Source organism: Drosophila biarmipes, chromosome 2R (genome assembly GCF_025231255.1).
Source record: "Drosophila biarmipes strain raj3 chromosome 2R, RU_DBia_V1.1, whole genome shotgun sequence".
NCBI classification, from domain to species: Eukaryota; Metazoa; Arthropoda; class Insecta; order Diptera; family Drosophilidae; genus Drosophila; species Drosophila biarmipes.
The window spans coordinates 6384418-6396623 of NC_066615.1; the positions used below are offsets into that span (position 1 = coordinate 6384418).

The 12206-nt window shown below is 43.4% G+C and overlaps 19 non-coding genes and 10 pseudogenes across 19 annotated transcripts; all 29 read left to right on the forward strand.

Moving 5' to 3' along the window:
* The first annotated feature begins 263 nt into the window (after window positions 1–263).
* On the forward strand, window positions 264–382 carry LOC127011435 (5S ribosomal RNA; annotated as a pseudogene).
* A 302-nt stretch (window positions 383–684) lies between these two features.
* Window positions 685–803, forward strand: LOC127011166 (5S ribosomal RNA). Its single transcript, XR_007764220.1, has one exon. It is a non-coding gene; the product is annotated as a 5S ribosomal RNA (ribosomal RNA).
* Window positions 804–1105: 302 nt separating this feature from the next.
* LOC127011426 (5S ribosomal RNA) lies at window positions 1106–1224 on the forward strand (annotated as a pseudogene).
* A 302-nt stretch (window positions 1225–1526) lies between these two features.
* LOC127011167 (5S ribosomal RNA) lies at window positions 1527–1645 on the forward strand. Its single transcript, XR_007764221.1, has one exon. It is a non-coding gene; the product is annotated as a 5S ribosomal RNA (ribosomal RNA).
* Window positions 1646–1947: 302 nt separating this feature from the next.
* On the forward strand, window positions 1948–2066 carry LOC127011168 (5S ribosomal RNA). Its single transcript, XR_007764222.1, has one exon. It is a non-coding gene; the product is annotated as a 5S ribosomal RNA (ribosomal RNA).
* A 302-nt stretch (window positions 2067–2368) lies between these two features.
* Window positions 2369–2487, forward strand: LOC127011169 (5S ribosomal RNA). Its single transcript, XR_007764223.1, has one exon. It is a non-coding gene; the product is annotated as a 5S ribosomal RNA (ribosomal RNA).
* Window positions 2488–2789: 302 nt separating this feature from the next.
* Window positions 2790–2908, forward strand: LOC127011170 (5S ribosomal RNA). The gene has a single exon (XR_007764224.1). It is a non-coding gene; the product is annotated as a 5S ribosomal RNA (ribosomal RNA).
* Window positions 2909–3210: 302 nt separating this feature from the next.
* LOC127011460 (5S ribosomal RNA) lies at window positions 3211–3329 on the forward strand (annotated as a pseudogene).
* A 302-nt stretch (window positions 3330–3631) lies between these two features.
* On the forward strand, window positions 3632–3750 carry LOC127011447 (5S ribosomal RNA; annotated as a pseudogene).
* A 302-nt stretch (window positions 3751–4052) lies between these two features.
* On the forward strand, window positions 4053–4171 carry LOC127011171 (5S ribosomal RNA). The gene has a single exon (XR_007764225.1). It is a non-coding gene; the product is annotated as a 5S ribosomal RNA (ribosomal RNA).
* Window positions 4172–4473: 302 nt separating this feature from the next.
* Window positions 4474–4592, forward strand: LOC127011172 (5S ribosomal RNA). Its single transcript, XR_007764226.1, has one exon. It is a non-coding gene; the product is annotated as a 5S ribosomal RNA (ribosomal RNA).
* Window positions 4593–4894: 302 nt separating this feature from the next.
* LOC127011173 (5S ribosomal RNA) lies at window positions 4895–5013 on the forward strand. The gene has a single exon (XR_007764227.1). It is a non-coding gene; the product is annotated as a 5S ribosomal RNA (ribosomal RNA).
* Window positions 5014–5315: 302 nt separating this feature from the next.
* On the forward strand, window positions 5316–5434 carry LOC127011430 (5S ribosomal RNA; annotated as a pseudogene).
* A 302-nt stretch (window positions 5435–5736) lies between these two features.
* On the forward strand, window positions 5737–5855 carry LOC127011174 (5S ribosomal RNA). Its single transcript, XR_007764228.1, has one exon. It is a non-coding gene; the product is annotated as a 5S ribosomal RNA (ribosomal RNA).
* Window positions 5856–6157: 302 nt separating this feature from the next.
* On the forward strand, window positions 6158–6276 carry LOC127011175 (5S ribosomal RNA). Its single transcript, XR_007764229.1, has one exon. It is a non-coding gene; the product is annotated as a 5S ribosomal RNA (ribosomal RNA).
* Window positions 6277–6578: 302 nt separating this feature from the next.
* LOC127011106 (5S ribosomal RNA) lies at window positions 6579–6697 on the forward strand. Its single transcript, XR_007764160.1, has one exon. It is a non-coding gene; the product is annotated as a 5S ribosomal RNA (ribosomal RNA).
* A 302-nt stretch (window positions 6698–6999) lies between these two features.
* On the forward strand, window positions 7000–7118 carry LOC127011177 (5S ribosomal RNA). Its single transcript, XR_007764231.1, has one exon. It is a non-coding gene; the product is annotated as a 5S ribosomal RNA (ribosomal RNA).
* Window positions 7119–7420: 302 nt separating this feature from the next.
* Window positions 7421–7539, forward strand: LOC127011431 (5S ribosomal RNA; annotated as a pseudogene).
* Window positions 7540–7841: 302 nt separating this feature from the next.
* Window positions 7842–7960, forward strand: LOC127011178 (5S ribosomal RNA). The gene has a single exon (XR_007764232.1). It is a non-coding gene; the product is annotated as a 5S ribosomal RNA (ribosomal RNA).
* Window positions 7961–8262: 302 nt separating this feature from the next.
* On the forward strand, window positions 8263–8381 carry LOC127011179 (5S ribosomal RNA). Its single transcript, XR_007764233.1, has one exon. It is a non-coding gene; the product is annotated as a 5S ribosomal RNA (ribosomal RNA).
* Window positions 8382–8683: 302 nt separating this feature from the next.
* On the forward strand, window positions 8684–8802 carry LOC127011180 (5S ribosomal RNA). Its single transcript, XR_007764234.1, has one exon. It is a non-coding gene; the product is annotated as a 5S ribosomal RNA (ribosomal RNA).
* Window positions 8803–9104: 302 nt separating this feature from the next.
* LOC127011181 (5S ribosomal RNA) lies at window positions 9105–9223 on the forward strand. The gene has a single exon (XR_007764235.1). It is a non-coding gene; the product is annotated as a 5S ribosomal RNA (ribosomal RNA).
* Window positions 9224–9525: 302 nt separating this feature from the next.
* LOC127011448 (5S ribosomal RNA) lies at window positions 9526–9644 on the forward strand (annotated as a pseudogene).
* Window positions 9645–9946: 302 nt separating this feature from the next.
* LOC127011461 (5S ribosomal RNA) lies at window positions 9947–10065 on the forward strand (annotated as a pseudogene).
* A 302-nt stretch (window positions 10066–10367) lies between these two features.
* LOC127011449 (5S ribosomal RNA) lies at window positions 10368–10486 on the forward strand (annotated as a pseudogene).
* A 302-nt stretch (window positions 10487–10788) lies between these two features.
* Window positions 10789–10907, forward strand: LOC127011182 (5S ribosomal RNA). The gene has a single exon (XR_007764236.1). It is a non-coding gene; the product is annotated as a 5S ribosomal RNA (ribosomal RNA).
* A 302-nt stretch (window positions 10908–11209) lies between these two features.
* LOC127011450 (5S ribosomal RNA) lies at window positions 11210–11328 on the forward strand (annotated as a pseudogene).
* Window positions 11329–11630: 302 nt separating this feature from the next.
* LOC127011088 (5S ribosomal RNA) lies at window positions 11631–11749 on the forward strand. The gene has a single exon (XR_007764142.1). It is a non-coding gene; the product is annotated as a 5S ribosomal RNA (ribosomal RNA).
* A 302-nt stretch (window positions 11750–12051) lies between these two features.
* LOC127011183 (5S ribosomal RNA) lies at window positions 12052–12170 on the forward strand. The gene has a single exon (XR_007764237.1). It is a non-coding gene; the product is annotated as a 5S ribosomal RNA (ribosomal RNA).
* Window positions 12171–12206: the final 36 nt, after the last annotated feature.

Sequence of the window (12206 nt, forward strand, 5' to 3'; positions counted from 1 at the left end):
CATCTGAATACCATTTTTCTCTGCAACTGCAAATTCGAATCAATTTATCCAAAATTTCGACTATTCGAATATTTCCAAATTATTTCTTGCACTGATTTTTCAAGCAAACGACTCCAAACCCTTTTTAATCTTTTATTACGATTCAAAGCACTTTCAATATTGGCCGAAGGTAGTGTACGAGTAAATAGAATCAAGGGCAGCCTCTAGGCAGGACCGGCGTTCCAATTTGGAATATAAGCCCAGCGCTTAGCCCTGCGACTTTCGCCAACGACCATACCACGCTGAATACATCGGTTCTCGACCGATCACCGAAATTAAGCAGCGTCGGGCGCGGTTAGTACTTAGATGATGGACCGCTTGGGAACACCGCGTGTTGTTGGCCTCGTCAACAACTTTTTGCCGCTCTTATATATTTCAACGCCATCTGAATACCATTTTTCTCTGCAACTGCAAATTCGAATCAATTTATCCAAAATTTCGACTATTCGAATATTTCCAAATTATTTCTTGCACTGATTTTTCAAGCAAACGACTCCAAACCCTTTTTAATCTTTTATTACGATTCAAAGCACTTTCAATATTGGCCGAAGGTAGTGTACGAGTAAATAGAATCAAGGGCAGCCTCTAGGCAGGACCGGCGTTCCAATTTGGAATATAAGCCCAGCGCTTAGCCCTGCGACTTTCGCCAACGACCATACCACGCTGAATACATCGGTTCTCGTCCGATCACCGAAATTAAGCAGCGTCGGGCGCGGTTAGTACTTAGATGATGGACCGCTTGGGAACACCGCGTGTTGTTGGCCTCGTCAACAACTTTTTGCCGCTCTTATATATTTCAACGCCATCTGAATACCATTTTTCTCTGCAACTGCAAATTCGAATCAATTTATCCAAAATTTCGACTATTCGAATATTTCCAAATTATTTCTTGCACTGATTTTTCAAGCAAACGACTCCAAACCCTTTTTAATCTTTTATTACGATTCAAAGCACTTTCAATATTGGCCGAAGGTAGTGTACGAGTAAATAGAATCAAGGGCAGCCTCTAGGCAGGACCGGCGTTCCAATTTGGAATATAAGCCCAGCGCTTAGCCCTGCGACTTTCGCCAACGACCATACCACGCTGAATACATCGGTTCTCGTCCGATCACCGAAATTAAGCAGGGTCGGGCGCGGTTAGTACTTAGATGATGGACCGCTTGGGAACACCGCGTGTTGTTGGCCTCGTCAACAACTTTTTGCCGCTCTTATATATTTCAACGCCATCTGAATACCATTTTTCTCTGCAACTGCAAATTCGAATCAATTTATCCAAAATTTCGACTATTCGAATATTTCCAAATTATTTCTTGCACTGATTTTTCAAGCAAACGACTCCAAACCCTTTTTAATCTTTTATTACGATTCAAAGCACTTTCAATATTGGCCGAAGGTAGTGTACGAGTAAATAGAATCAAGGGCAGCCTCTAGGCAGGACCGGCGTTCCAATTTGGAATATAAGCCCAGCGCTTAGCCCTGCGACTTTCGCCAACGACCATACCACGCTGAATACATCGGTTCTCGTCCGATCACCGAAATTAAGCAGCGTCGGGCGCGGTTAGTACTTAGATGATGGACCGCTTGGGAACACCGCGTGTTGTTGGCCTCGTCAACAACTTTTTGCCGCTCTTATATATTTCAACGCCATCTGAATACCATTTTTCTCTGCAACTGCAAATTCGAATCAATTTATCCAAAATTTCGACTATTCGAATATTTCCAAATTATTTCTTGCACTGATTTTTCAAGCAAACGACTCCAAACCCTTTTTAATCTTTTATTACGATTCAAAGCACTTTCAATATTGGCCGAAGGTAGTGTACGAGTAAATAGAATCAAGGGCAGCCTCTAGGCAGGACCGGCGTTCCAATTTGGAATATAAGCCCAGCGCTTAGCCCTGCGACTTTCGCCAACGACCATACCACGCTGAATACATCGGTTCTCGTCCGATCACCGAAATTAAGCAGCGTCGGGCGCGGTTAGTACTTAGATGATGGACCGCTTGGGAACACCGCGTGTTGTTGGCCTCGTCAACAACTTTTTGCCGCTCTTATATATTTCAACGCCATCTGAATACCATTTTTCTCTGCAACTGCAAATTCGAATCAATTTATCCAAAATTTCGACTATTCGAATATTTCCAAATTATTTCTTGCACTGATTTTTCAAGCAAACGACTCCAAACCCTTTTTAATCTTTTATTACGATTCAAAGCACTTTCAATATTGGCCGAAGGTAGTGTACGAGTAAATAGAATCAAGGGCAGCCTCTAGGCAGGACCGGCGTTCCAATTTGGAATATAAGCCCAGCGCTTAGCCCTGCGACTTTCGCCAACGACCATACCACGCTGAATACATCGGTTCTCGTCCGATCACCGAAATTAAGCAGCGTCGGGCGCGGTTAGTACTTAGATGATGGACCGCTTGGGAACACCGCGTGTTGTTGGCCTCGTCAACAACTTTTTGCCGCTCTTATATATTTCAACGCCATCTGAATACCATTTTTCTCTGCAACTGCAAATTCGAATCAAATTATCCAAAATTTCGACTATTCGAATATTTCCAAATTATTTCTTGCACTGATTTTTCAAGCAAACGACTCCAAACCCTTTTTAATCTTTTATTTCGATTCAAAGCACTTTCAATATTGGCCGAAGGTAGTGTACGAGTAAATAGAATCAAGGGCAGCCTCTAGGCAGGACCGGCGTTCCAATTTGGAATATAAGCCCAGCGCTTAGCTCTGCGACTTTCGCCAACGACCATACCACGCTGAATACATCGGTTCTCGTCCGATCACCGAAATTAAGCAGCGTCGGGCGCGGTTAGTACTTAGATGATGGACCGCTTGGGAACACCGCGTGTTGTTGGCCTCGTCAACAACTTTTTGCCGCTCTTATATATTTCAACGCCATCTGAATACCATTTTTCTCTGCAACTGCAAATTCGAATCAATTTATCCAAAATTTCGACTATTCGAATATTTCCAAATTATTTCTTGCACTGATTTTTCAAGCAAACGACTCCAAACCCTTTTTAATCTTTTATTACGATTCAAAGCACTTTCAATATTGGCCGAAGGTAGTGTACGAGTAAATAGAATCAAGGGCAGCCTCTAGGCAGGACCGGCGTTCCAATTTGGAATATAAGCCCAGCGCTTAGCCCTGCGACTTTCGCCAACGACCATACCACGCTGAATACATCGGTTCTCGTCCGATCACCGAAATTAAGCAGCGTCGGGCGCCGTTAGTACTTAGATGATGGACCGCTTGGGAACACCGCGTGTTGTTGGCCTCGTCAACAACTTTTTGCCGCTCTTATATATTTCAACGCCATCTGAATACCATTTTTCTCTGCAACTGCAAATTCGAATCAATTTATCCAAAATTTCGACTATTCGAATATTTCCAAATTATTTCTTGCACTGATTTTTCAAGCAAACGACTCCAAACCCTTTTTAATCTTTTATTACGATTCAAAGCACTTTCAATATTGGCCGAAGGTAGTGTACGAGTAAATAGAATCAAGGGCAGCCTCTAGGCAGGACCGGCGTTCCAATTTGGAATATAAGCCCAGCGCTTAGCCCTGCGACTTTCGCCAACGACCATACCACGCTGAATACATCGGTTCTAGTCCGATCACCGAAATTAAGCAGCGTCGGGCGCGGTTAGTACTTAGATGATGGACCGCTTGGGAACACCGCGTGTTGTTGGCCTCGTCAACAACTTTTTGCCGCTCTTATATATTTCAACGCCATCTGAATACCATTTTTCTCTGCAACTGCAAATTCGAATCAATTTATCCAAAATTTCGACTATTCGAATATTTCCAAATTATTTCTTGCACTGATTTTTCAAGCAAACGACTCCAAACCCTTTTTAATCTTTTATTACGATTCAAAGCACTTTCAATATTGGCCGAAGGTAGTGTACGAGTAAATAGAATCAAGGGCAGCCTCTAGGCAGGACCGGCGTTCCAATTTGGAATATAAGCCCAGCGCTTAGCCCTGCGACTTTCGCCAACGACCATACCACGCTGAATACATCGGTTCTCGTCCGATCACCGAAATTAAGCAGCGTCGGGCGCGGTTAGTACTTAGATGATGGACCGCTTGGGAACACCGCGTGTTGTTGGCCTCGTCAACAACTTTTTGCCGCTCTTATATATTTCAACGCCATCTGAATACCATTTTTCTCTGCAACTGCAAATTCGAATCAATTTATCCAAAATTTCGACTATTCGAATATTTCCAAATTATTTCTTGCACTGATTTTTCAAGCAAACGACTCCAAACCCTTTTTAATCTTTTATTACGATTCAAAGCACTTTCAATATTGGCCGAAGGTAGTGTACGAGTAAATAGAATCAAGGGCAGCCTCTAGGCAGGACCGGCGTTCCAATTTGGAATATAAGCCCAGCGCTTAGCCCTGCGACTTTCGCCAACGACCATACCACGCTGAATACATCGGTTCTCGTCCGATCACCGAAATTAAGCAGCGTCGGGCGCGGTTAGTACTTAGATGATGGACCGCTTGGGAACACCGCGTGTTGTTGGCCTCGTCAACAACTTTTTGCCGCTCTTATATATTTCAACGCCATCTGAATACCATTTTTCTCTGCAACTGCAAATTCGAATCAATTTATCCAAAATTTCGACTATTCGAATATTTCCAAATTATTTCTTGCACTGATTTTTCAAGCAAACGACTCCAAACCCTTTTTAATCTTTTATTACGATTCAAAGCACTTTCAATATTGGCCGAAGGTAGTGTACGAGTAAATAGAATCAAGGGCAGCCTCTAGGCAGGACCGGCGTTCCAATTTGGAATATAAGCCCAGCGCTTAGCCCTGCGACTTTCGCCAACGACCATACCACGCTGAATACATCGGTTCTCGTCCGATCACCGAAATTAAGCAGCGTCGGGCGCGGTTAGTACTTAGATGATGGACCGCTTGGGAACACCGCGTGTTGTTGGCCTCGTCAACAACTTTTTGCCGCTCTTATATATTTCAACGCCATCTGAATACCATTTTTCTCTGCAACTGCAAATTCGAATCAATTTATCCAAAATTTCGACTATTCGAATATTTCCAAATTATTTCTTGCACTGATTTTTCAAGCAAACGACTCCAAACCCTTTTTAATCTTTTATTACGATTCAAAGCACTTTCAATATTGGCCGAAGGTAGTGTACGAGTAAATAGAATCAAGGGCAGCCTCTAGGCAGGACCGGCGTTCCAATTTGGAATATAAGCCCAGCGCTTAGCCCTGCGACTTTCGCCAACGACCATACCACGCTGAATACATCGGTTCTCGTCCGATCACCGAAATTAAGCAGCGTCGGGCGCGGTTAGTACTTAGATAATAGACCGCTTGGGAACACCGCGTGTTGTTGGCCTCGTCAACAACTTTTTGCCGCTCTTATATATTTCAACGCCATCTGAATACCATTTTTCTCTGCAACTGCAAATTCGAATCAATTTATCCAAAATTTCGACTATTCGAATATTTCCAAATTATTTCTTGCACTGATTTTTCAAGCAAACGACTCCAAACCCTTTTTAATCTTTTATTACGATTCAAAGCACTTTCAATATTGGCCGAAGGTAGTGTACGAGTAAATAGAATCAAGGGCAGCCTCTAGGCAGGACCGGCGTTCCAATTTGGAATATAAGCCCAGCGCTTAGCCCTGCGACTTTCGCCAACGACCATACCACGCTGAATACATCGGTTCTCGTCCGATCACCGAAATTAAGCAGCGTCGGGCGCGGTTAGTACTTAGATGATGGACCGCTTGGGAACACCGCGTGTTGTTGGCCTCGTCAACAACTTTTTGCCGCTCTTATATATTTCAACGCCATCTGAATACCATTTTTCTCTGCAACTGCAAATTCGAATCAATTTATCCAAAATTTCGACTATTCGAATATTTCCAAATTATTTCTTGCACTGATTTTTCAAGCAAACGACTCCAAACCCTTTTTAATCTTTTATTACGATTCAAAGCACTTTCAATATTGGCCGAAGGTAGTGTACGAGTAAATAGAATCAAGGGCAGCCTCTAGGCAGGACCGGCGTTCCAATTTGGAATATAAGCCCAGCGCTTAGCCCTGCGACTTTCGCCAACGACCATACCACGCTGAATACATCGGTTCTCGTCCGATCACCGAAATTAAGCAGCGTCGGGCGCGGTTAGTACTTAGATGATGGACCGCTTGGGAACACCGCGTGTTGTTGGCCTCGTCAACAACTTTTTGCCGCTCTTATATATTTCAACGCCATCTGAATACCATTTTTCTCTGCAACTGCAAATTCGAATCAATTTATCCAAAATTTCGACTATTCGAATATTTCCAAATTATTTCTTGCACTGATTTTTCAAGCAAACGACTCCAAACCCTTTTTAATCTTTTATTACGATTCAAAGCACTTTCAATATTGGCCGAAGGTAGTGTACGAGTAAATAGAATCAAGGGCAGCCTCTAGGCAGGACCGGCGTTCCAATTTGGAATATAAGCCCAGCGCTTAGCCCTGCGACTTTCGCCAACGACCATACCACGCTGAATACATCGGTTCTCGTCCGATCACCGAAATTAAGCAGCGTCGGGCGCGGTTAGTACTTAGATGAGGGACCGCTTGGGAACACCGCGTGTTGTTGGCCTCGTCAACAACTTTTTGCCGCTCTTATATATTTCAACGCCATCTGAATACCATTTTTCTCTGCAACTGCAAATTCGAATCAATTTATCCAAAATTTCGACTATTCGAATATTTCCAAATTATTTCTTGCACTGATTTTTCAAGCAAACGACTCCAAACCCTTTTTAATCTTTTATTACGATTCAAAGCACTTTCAATATTGGCCGAAGGTAGTGTACGAGTAAATAGAATCAAGGGCAGCCTCTAGGCAGGACCGGCGTTCCAATTTGGAATATAAGCCCAGCGCTTAGCCCTGCGACTTTCGCCAACGACCATACCACGCTGAATACATCGGTTCTCGTCCGATCACCGAAATTAAGCAGCGTCGGGCGCGGTTAGTACTTAGATGATGGACCGCTTGGGAACACCGCGTGTTGTTGGCCTCGTCAACAACTTTTTGCCGCTCTTATATATTTCAACGCCATCTGAATACCATTTTTCTCTGCAACTGCAAATTCGAATCAATTTATCCAAAATTTCGACTATTCGAATATTTCCAAATTATTTCTTGCACTGATTTTTCAAGCAAACGACTCCAAACCCTTTTTAATCTTTTATTACGATTCAAAGCACTTTCAATATTGGCCGAAGGTAGTGTACGAGTAAATAGAATCAAGGGCAGCCTCTAGGCAGGACCGGCGTTCCAATTTGGAATATAAGCCCAGCGCTTAGCCCTGCGACTTTCGCCAACGACCATACCACGCTGAATACATCGGTTCTCGTCCGATCACCGAAATTAAGCAGCGTCGGGCGCGGTTAGTACTTAGATAATAGACCGCTTGGGAACACCGCGTGTTGTTGGCCTCGTCAACAACTTTTTGCCGCTCTTATATATTTCAACGCCATCTGAATACCATTTTTCTCTGCAACTGCAAATTCGAATCAATTTATCCAAAATTTCGACTATTCGAATATTTCCAAATTATTTCTTGCACTGATTTTTCAAGCAAACGACTCCAAACCCTTTTTAATCTTTTATTACGATTCAAAGCACTTTCAATATTGGCCGAAGGTAGTGTACGAGTAAATAGAATCAAGGGCAGCCTCTAGGCAGGACCGGCGTTCCAATTTGGAATATAAGCCCAGCGCTTAGCCCTGCGACTTTCGCCAACGACCATACCACGCTGAATACATCGGTTCTCGTCCGATCACCGAAATTAAGCAGCGTCGGGCGCGGTTAGTACTTAGATGATGGACCGCTTGGGAACACCGCGTGTTGTTGGCCTCGTCAACAACTTTTTGCCGCTCTTATATATTTCAACGCCATCTGAATACCATTTTTCTCTGCAACTGCAAATTCGAATCAATTTATCCAAAATTTCGACTATTCGAATATTTCCAAATTATTTCTTGCACTGATTTTTCAAGCAAACGACTCCAAACCCTTTTTAATCTTTTATTACGATTCAAAGCACTTTCAATATTGGCCGAAGGTAGTGTACGAGTAAATAGAATCAAGGGCAGCCTCTAGGCAGGACCGGCGTTCCAATTTGGAATATAAGCCCAGCGCTTAGCCCTGCGACTTTCGCCAACGACCATACCACGCTGAATACATCGGTTCTCGTCCGATCACCGAAATTAAGCAGCGTCGGGCGCGGTTAGTACTTAGATGATGGACCGCTTGGGAACACCGCGTGTTGTTGGCCTCGTCAACAACTTTTTGCCGCTCTTATATATTTCAACGCCATCTGAATACCATTTTTCTCTGCAACTGCAAATTCGAATCAATTTATCCAAAATTTCGACTATTCGAATATTTCCAAATTATTTCTTGCACTGATTTTTCAAGCAAACGACTCCAAACCCTTTTTAATCTTTTATTACGATTCAAAGCACTTTCAATATTGGCCGAAGGTAGTGTACGAGTAAATAGAATCAAGGGCAGCCTCTAGGCAGGACCGGCGTTCCAATTTGGAATATAAGCCCAGCGCTTAGCCCTGCGACTTTCGCCAACGACCATACCACGCTGAATACATCGGTTCTCGTCCGATCACCGAAATTAAGCAGCGTCGGGCGCGGTTAGTACTTAGATGATGGACCGCTTGGGAACACCGCGTGTTGTTGGCCTCGTCAACAACTTTTTGCCGCTCTTATATATTTCAACGCCATCTGAATACCATTTTTCTCTGCAACTGCAAATTCGAATCAATTTATCCAAAATTTCGACTATTCGAATATTTCCAAATTATTTCTTGCACTGATTTTTCAAGCAAACGACTCCAAACCCTTTTTAATCTTTTATTACGATTCAAAGCACTTTCAATATTGGCCGAAGGTAGTGTACGAGTAAATAGAATCAAGGGCAGCCTCTAGGCAGGACCGGCGTTCCAATTTGGAATATAAGCCCAGCGCTTAGCCCTGCGACTTTCGCCAACGACCATACCACGCTGAATACATCGGTTCTCGTCCGATCACCGAAATTAAGCAGCGTCGGGCGCGGTTAGTACTTAGATGATGGACCGCTTGGGAACACCGCGTGTTGTTGGCCTCGTCAACAACTTTTTGCCGCTCTTATATATTTCAACGCCATCTGAATACCATTTTTCTCTGCAACTGCAAATTCGAATCAATTTATCCAAAATTTCGACTATTCGAATATTTCCAAATTATTTCTTGCACTGATTTTTCAAGCAAACGACTCCAAACCCTTTTTAATCTTTTATTACGATTCAAAGCACTTTCAATATTGGCCGAAGGTAGTGTACGAGTAAATAGAATCAAGGGCAGCCTCTAGGCAGGACCGGCGTTCCAATTTGGAATATAAGCCCAGCGCTTAGCCCTGCGACTTTCGCCAACGACCATACCACGCTGAATACATCGGTTCTAGTCCGATCACCGAAATTAAGCAGCGTCGGGCGCGGTTAGTACTTAGATGATGGACCGCTTGGGAACACCGCGTGTTGTTGGCCTCGTCAACAACTTTTTGCCGCTCTTATATATTTCAACGCCATCTGAATACCATTTTTCTCTGCAACTGCAAATTCGAATCAATTTATCCAAAATTTCGACTATTCGAATATTTCCAAATTATTTCTTGCACTGATTTTTCAAGCAAACGACTCCAAACCCTTTTTAATCTTTTATTACGATTCAAAGCACTTTCAATATTGGCCGAAGGTAGTGTACGAGTAAATAGAATCAAGGGCAGCCTCTAGGCAGGACCGGCGTTCCAATTTGGAATATAAGCCCAGCGCTTAGCCCTGCGACTTTCGCCAACGACCATACCACGCTGAATACATCGGTTCTCGTCCGATCACCGAAATTAAGCAGCGTCGGGCGCCGTTAGTACTTAGATGATGGACCGCTTGGGAACACCGCGTGTTGTTGGCCTCGTCAACAACTTTTTGCCGCTCTTATATATTTCAACGCCATCTGAATACCATTTTTCTCTGCAACTGCAAATTCGAATCAATTTATCCAAAATTTCGACTATTCGAATATTTCCAAATTATTTCTTGCACTGATTTTTCAAGCAAACGACTCCAAACCCTTTTTAATCTTTTATTACGATTCAAAGCACTTTCAATATTGGCCGAAGGTAGTGTACGAGTAAATAGAATCAAGGGCAGCCTCTAGGCAGGACCGGCGTTCCAATTTGGAATATAAGCCCAGCGCTTAGCCCTGCGACTTTCGCCAACGACCATACCACGCTGAATACATCGGTTCTAGTCCGATCACCGAAATTAAGCAGCGTCGGGCGCGGTTAGTACTTAGATGATGGACCGCTTGGGAACACCGCGTGTTGTTGGCCTCGTCAACAACTTTTTGCCGCTCTTATATATTTCAACGCCATCTGAATACCATTTTTCTCTGCAACTGCAAATTCGAATCAATTTATCCAAAATTTCGACTATTCGAATATTTCCAAATTATTTCTTGCACTGATTTTTCAAGCAAACGACTCCAAACCCTTTTTAATCTTTTATTACGATTCAAAGCACTTTCAATATTGGCCGAAGGTAGTGTACGAGTAAATAGAATCAAGGGCAGCCTCTAGGCAGGACCGGCGTTCCAATTTGGAATATAAGCCCAGCGCTTAGCCCTGCGACTTTCGCCAACGACCATACCACGCTGAATACATCGGTTCTCGTCCGATCACCGAAATTAAGCAGCGTCGGGCGCGGTTAGTACTTAGATGATGGACCGCTTGGGAACACCGCGTGTTGTTGGCCTCGTCAACAACTTTTTGCCGCTCTTATATATTTCAACGCCATCTGAATACCATTTTTCTCTGCAACTGCAAATTCGAATCAATTTATCCAAAATTTCGACTATTCGAATATTTCCAAATTATTTCTTGCACTGATTTTTCAAGCAAACGACTCCAAACCCTTTTTAATCTTTTATTACGATTCAAAGCACTTTCAATATTGGCCGAAGGTAGTGTACGAGTAAATAGAATCAAGGGCAGCCTCTAGGCAGGACCGGCGTTCCAATTTGGAATATAAGCCCAGCGCTTAGCCCTGCGACTTTCGCCAACGACCATACCACGCTGAATACATCGGTTCTAGTCCGATCACCGAAATTAAGCAGCGTCGGGCGCGGTTAGTACTTAGATGATGGACCGCTTGGGAACACCGCGTGTTGTTGGCCTCGTCAACAACTTTTTGCCGCTCTTATATATTTCAACGCCATCTGAATACCATTTTTCTCTGCAACTGCAAATTCGAATCAATTTATCCAAAATTTCGACTATTCGAATATTTCCAAATTATTTCTTGCACTGATTTTTCAAGCAAACGACTCCAAACCCTTTTTAATCTTTTATTACGATTCAAAGCACTTTCAATATTGGCCGAAGGTAGTGTACGAGTAAATAGAATCAAGGGCAGCCTCTAGGCAGGACCGGCGTTCCAATTTGGAATATAAGCCCAGCGCTTAGCCCTGCGACTTTCGCCAACGACCATACCACGCTGAATACATCGGTTCTCGTCCGATCACCGAAATTAAGCAGCGTCGGGCGCGGTTAGTACTTAGATGGGGGACCGCTTGGGAACACCGCGTGTTGTTGGCCTCATCAACAACTTTTTGCCGTTCTTATATATTTCAACGCCATCTGAATACCATTTTTCTCTGCAACTGCAAATTCGAATCAATTTATCCAAAATTTCGACTATTCGAATATTTCCAAATTATTTCTTGCACTGATTTTTCAAGCAAACGACTCCAAACCCTTTTTAATCTTTTATTACGATTCAAAGCACTTTCAATATTGGCCGAAGGTAGTGTACGAGTAAATAGAATCAAGGGCAGCCTCTAGGCAGGACCGGCGTTCCAATTTGGAATATAAGCCCAGCGCTTAGCCCTGCGACTTTCGCCAACGACCATACCACGCTGAATACATCGGTTCTCGTCCGATCACCGAAATTAAGCAGCGTCGGGCGCGGTTAGTACTTAGATGATGGACCGCTTGGGAACACCGCGTGTTGTTGGCCTCGTCAACAACTTTTTGCCGCTCTTATATATTTCAA